The sequence below is a fragment of the Rhinopithecus roxellana genome, chromosome 11 (assembly GCF_007565055.1).
Source record: "Rhinopithecus roxellana isolate Shanxi Qingling chromosome 11, ASM756505v1, whole genome shotgun sequence".
NCBI classification, from domain to species: domain Eukaryota; kingdom Metazoa; phylum Chordata; class Mammalia; order Primates; family Cercopithecidae; genus Rhinopithecus; species Rhinopithecus roxellana.
The window spans coordinates 53,600,439-53,606,438 of record NC_044559.1 but is presented as its reverse complement, the minus strand read 5'-3'; positions in this window follow the sequence as shown (position 1 = coordinate 53,606,438).

Here is a 6,000-nt window from a genome sequence, read left to right as displayed (position 1 = left end):
AAAAGTCACCAGGTGCACAGTGAGACCATAAAGGGGTTCTGTTTCTGTGGTTTGTGTCTTCAACAGTCGGTGGTTTTGCAGCAACAGCATTGCATGTGGGTTTTAGGCTGATGATGCTCAACAGTGGACAATTCTTCACCTGCCTGGGCCCCACTGCCCACCCTTCCATACAGAGCAGGGTCACAGCTGAGCTCTCCGAGACACCTTGCAGGATCTCAGCTTCTGAACTGTCAAGTGTCTTCTAGGTGAAGGCTTGATCTCATAGCCTTTGTGGCTTCCTCCAGGTAACACTTGGTTTTTTGACCTAACCCTGGTATTTGTGTGACACAAGTGTGAATGTGCTCCCTGTGGCAGCGCTGAGGAAGGATTCAGTCATCACAGATGCTGAAAGGCAAACGCAGTGTGCTTTTTTCCATCATCTCCAGTCCTGTGTTATTTTTAAACATCAGCCCATTTGAAAAAGAAAACAAAAAAGCCTCCTTTTAGAATTAAATCCCTTCTGGAGATAATGGGTATTTTTTAAATCTTTAATTTTGTTTATAGTCACATTTGCTCCCAGTGCCGGCCAGGATACACTAGAGGGCAGACACACCTGTGTGTATTTGTGTGGCGCTGGATGAGTAGTAATAAGAACAGTGCCGGCCAGGATCCACTGGGGCAGAGACACCGGTGTGTATTTGTGTGGTGCTTGTTGAGTGGTAATAAGAACAGTGCGGGCCAGCATCCACTAGAAGGCAGACACACCCCTGTGTATTTGTGTGGCTCTTGCTGAGTGGTAATAAGAACAGTGTCTGCCAGTTTCTACTAGAGGGCAGACACACCCGCGTGTATTTGTGCCGGGCTTGTTGAGTAATAAGAAGAGTGAATGCCAGCATCCACTAGAGGACAGACACACTCGTGTGTATTTGTGGGGCGCTTGCTGAGTGGTAATAAGAACAGTACCCGCCAGCATCCACTAGTGGGCAGACACACCCGCGTGTGTTTGGCGCTTGCTGAGTGGTAATAAGAACAGTGCTTTCCAGCATCCACTAGAGGGTAGACACACCCTTGTGTATTTGTGTGACACTTGTTGAGCAGTAATAAAAACAGACACCCTGCCCTCCCAGAGCCAACCTCCAGTGCCCAGGCCAGCGGCACCAAGTAAGAAAACCTCAGTTTCCATATGTGCATCAGGTACACAGCGCTCTCGCACAGGAGGCATCAGCCAGTTTTCTCAGAGAGACAGAAGCAAAGTGCATTCTCACTACTTTTTCAATGTACCATGTTATCTAATGCTTTAACTTAATTGAATGAATTAACTCCCTATGCATCTGGACACATGCATGGAAAATTCACAAACACAAAAACACAAAATAGAGTATTTTGCCAAGAGAAAATTTCTTACGTAAATTTCACTTTTTTCTACCTTTTGGTGATTTTAATGTAATGAAATTGAGAAGTCTGTGCCTCTAAAAGACTTTTTAAAGAGCATGGTATTTCTCCATTTTGAAAAAAAATGGTAAAATACCTTCTACTATAGGTAGAAGTTAATTGGCTGAGAGTAATAAACAGAAGATTTAAAACTGACTTTTATCCCCTGCTATTTTGTTAAGGGCTACAGTGAATTACACACCCTGGCTTGGGTTTGTACCCTACGTACTGGAAGCCAGCAGTCATGCAGGCCATGCTCTCCCACACTCAGAAACAAAGACCATGAGAAAGAGCTCCATCAAGTTCACACAGAATGACCTCCAAGAAGACCTGGAAAACGCTCAGTTCCACAAAATACCTGTGTCCAAATCCTTTCAGTGCACAACTCTGGCATCAGGTTCCTGTGAGGACAGACCCTGAGATGGATTTCTGGTTGGAGGCTGCTGCCAGAGGAGACAATGTGACCACAGATGCTCATGCTGCTCCAATGCTGCCGGGACCAGTTACTTGAGGGTCCTGCTCACTGTCCTGCTGGGGAACTGCAGAGATTCACCCCAGCTGGGTGGACTCTACTGTGTCTCCTGTCAAGAAGCTCCTCAGCTTACCTTGGTTTTTCCTTTTTAAAATTCTCTGGTGTTTTCCTCTCCAGTGGGGGCTGCATTTCACCTTAGAAGAGATTTTCCAGCCAGGCGCGGTTGCTCATGCCTGTAATCCCAGCACTTTGGGAGGCCGAGGTGGGCAGAACACGAGGTCAGGAGATCGAGACCATCCTGGCTAACATGGTGAAACCCTGTCTCTACTAAAAATATAAAAAATTAGCTGGGTGTGGTGGCAGGCACCTGTAGTCCCAGCTACTCTGGAGGCTGAGGCAGGAGAATGGCGTGAACCTGGGAGGCGGAGCTTGCAGTGAGCCAAGATTGTGCCTAAGGCACTCCAGCCTGGGCAACAGAGTGAGACTCCATCTCAAAAAAAAAAAAGAAAAAGAAAAGCAAAAAGAAAAGATTTTCCAACTAGCGGCTGTCTTGGTAGCTGGTCCAGAAGAAGGTTTCCTCTCTCTGGAGTGAGGTCCAGCCAAGTAACTCCAGCAAGAACTCTCACTGAATGGGGCTGCATCTGCCCTGTTCTCCTCCCATCCTCGTGCAGACTGTGGAAACCCATCCATACCCCATGTAAAGTCCTGCATCTTGGACTATAAAATGGCAAAAGCCGAATTTAAAATAGATGATTATATTGACTCTATGAAGAAAAGAAAGTTCTGAGGTAGAAAATTGGTAAGCAAGCAATTATGTGTAACTTGTTAGAACACTAGGGTGTTTATTTGTCTCACTGATTATTTTCTGTTTAACAGGAGGGAGCCAGAGGGAGAGAAAGCTGGCTGGGAATTGAGAGGCATAAGATCACCTCAGTCCCAACAATTCCATGTAAATGATGATGCGAGGTGGGCTACTGGCAGGAGTCCCTGGAAATCCTCACAATCTCAGCTTTTAACTTCTGTAAAATATTATGTCATTTATGATCTCTTTAACAGATAACTTTTTTTCTAATTATAAAAGTGTATAATCTCTTTGGAGGATCTTTGATAAATATGAGTTATAAAAGAAATTATTCATAATTTTATCACTCTAATTTTGAAAATTATATTCCTGCATTTTTAACTAAATGTAGAAATTTTAGATTGTACTATACATTAAATATTGTATCTGTTTTTCATTCAATATTAGATTATAAATGTTTTACATGGCATAAACTATATATGTAAATCAGCTATTTCCACACCTAGATGCTTGATTTAACCCTCTTTATACTGTTAGCCATTTAAATGATTTCTACTTTATCCTATGAATAAAACACTTCAACCAGTCATTATTGTTATATATAGCTCATTCAGTCACTCATAATCTTGTTGAGCATTTATTTATAATTTTATTGCCTATTACCTGAGTGGATTGTGGTTATATGTTTATATGCTTATTCCAAATACAGTGCTAAGATTAGCATTAGAGACAGGAAAATATTCACGGGTTTTGAAACTAGAAGGAGCCAAACAAATCCATGATCCAGCTTTGCATACTCTCACCCAGCCTTAGTTCTCTTACACAGAAAGTTAAGACAATGCTGTTTGTCTTGTGGCATCACTGTGAAGTTAAAGGAGATACCGACTGTACTTGCAGCATTGCATGGACAGCGGGAGGCTGGGCCCCCACCAGCTCTAAGGACAATCACCAGTGGATGCCCCACGATCCTACTCTCAGGATGTTCGTATGCCATATGCCCTGTGAGTGTCACTTACCCAGTGAATACAAATTTGTTGATTATAAATTACTCCCATACTCTTTTCTTTACATGTTCACAAATCTGTTTTTTAAAAAAGGTACAATTATGAAATTAAAAGTTAACTAAAGGGGGATGTTTTCATTATCTCTGAAATTTAACCCCCCAAATCTAGATTGTAAAGCAAGGAAATGTGTTACAGCCCAACACTTGCCATCAATACTTTTTCGATGTTAGTGAGCAGGGGAGGGTAGTGGAAGAGAAGGAATCAGAGCTCTGATGGGTGCACATTGTCTTCCCTACAAATCCATTTCTTGTCTGGCCTTCCTTCCTCAGTGGGGCTGCTCTATCCTTTTACACACATTTGAACTGCTCCCCTGTGGGCCATTCTCATTTGCTTTACTTCCTAAATTCCATGGGACCCACATTTAAGAGGAGAAGGGAGCCACTCTGGAACTGGAGGAAGTTCGCCTTACGTGATATGCCTGCCTCCTTCCTCTACAATGAATGGTCTCTGGTGTCCCTGGGTGTTCAGTTTCTTTCCACTCATGTGTTACTGACTGTTCAGGTGGCAAATGGCCCATGACCTTTACGGTATTAAAGAGAAAAAAATAAAAAGCTGTACTTGTTTTAACTTTTTATTTTAGGTTTGGGGGTATGTGGGAGGGTTTGTTATATAGGTAAACACATCTCACAGGGGTTTGTTGTACATGTTATTTCATCATCCTGGTATTAAGCCCATTACCCAATAGTTATCTTTTCTGCTCCTCTCCCTCAAGTAGACCCCAGTGTCTGTTTCCTTCTTTGTGTTCACAAGTTCTTATCATTTAGCTCCCACTTATAAGTGAGAACATGCAGTGTTTGGTTTTCTGTTCCTGCGTTACTTTGCTAGGGATAACACCCTTCAGCTTCATCTACACTAATGCAAAAGATTTAATCTTGTCCCTTTGTATGGCTGCATAGTATTCCATGGTGTATATGCAGCACATTTTCTTCATCCAATGCATGATTTATGGGCATTTGGGTTGATTCTATGCCTTTGCTATTATGAATAGTGCTGCAAGGAACATTTGTATGCATGTATCTTCATGGTAGAATTATTTAGATTCTTCTGGGTATATACCCAGTGATGGGATTGCTAGGTCTAGTGGTAATTCTGCTTTTAGCTCTTTGAGGAATCACCATACTGTTTTCCACCATGGCTGAACTAACTTACACTCCCACCAACAGTGTGTAAGTGTTCACTTTTCTCTGTAACCCTGCCAGCATCTGTTATTTTTTGACTTTTTAGTAATAGCCATTCTGATTGGTGTGAGATGGTGCCTCACTGTGGTTTGGATGAGCATTTCTCTAGTGATCAATGATCTAGACCTTTTTTTCCATATGCTTGTTTGCCATGTTTGTCTTCTATTTATCTATTTATTTATTTATTTATTTATTTATTTATTCTTTTTGAGACAGAGTCTTGCTCTGTCACCCAGGCTGGAGTGCACTGGCACTATCTCCACTCACTGCAAGGTCCGCCTCCCGGGTTCACGTCATTCTCCTGCCTCAGCCTCCCAAGTAGCTGGGACTACAGGTGCCTGCCACCATGCCTGGCTAATTTTTGGTATTTTTAGTAGAGATGGGGTTTCACCGTGTTAGCCAGGATGGTCTCGATCTCCTGTCCTCTTGATCCGCCCGCTTTGGCGTCCCAAAGTGTTGGGATTCAGCCTCAATCTTCAGCACATGGCTAGCCAGTTATCCCAGCATCATTTATTGAATAGGGAGTCTTTTCCCCATTGCTTGTTTTTGTCAGAAAAGCTGTGTTTCTAAGGCTTTGCCCAACATACTTTTAACTTTTGACCACATCTTTTCCCCGGTCAATAGGCTCCAGGAAATGCGACAGGATTCTTGGAAATAAAGAGCTGACACAGCCAGGCGCGGTAGCTCATGCCTGTAATCCCAGCACTTTGGGAGGCCGAGGTGGGTGGATCACAAGGTCAGGAGACTGAGACCATCCTGTGAATGGTGAAACCCCATCTCTACTAAAAATACAAAAAATTAGCCGGGCGTGGTGGCGGGCGCCTCTAGTCCCAGCTACTCGGGAGGCTGAGGCGGTAGAATGGCATGAACCGGGGAGGCAGAGCTTGCAGCGAGCTGACTCAGCCTCCGAAGTAGCTGGGACTACAGGTGCCTGCCACCATGCCTGGCTAATTTTTCACCACTGCACTCCAGCCTGGGCCACAGGCGAGACTCCATCTCAAAAAAAAAAAAAAAAAAAAGAGCTGACTCTGAGACAACACGGGTGAACACAGCCAACCTACTGCATAATAAGTA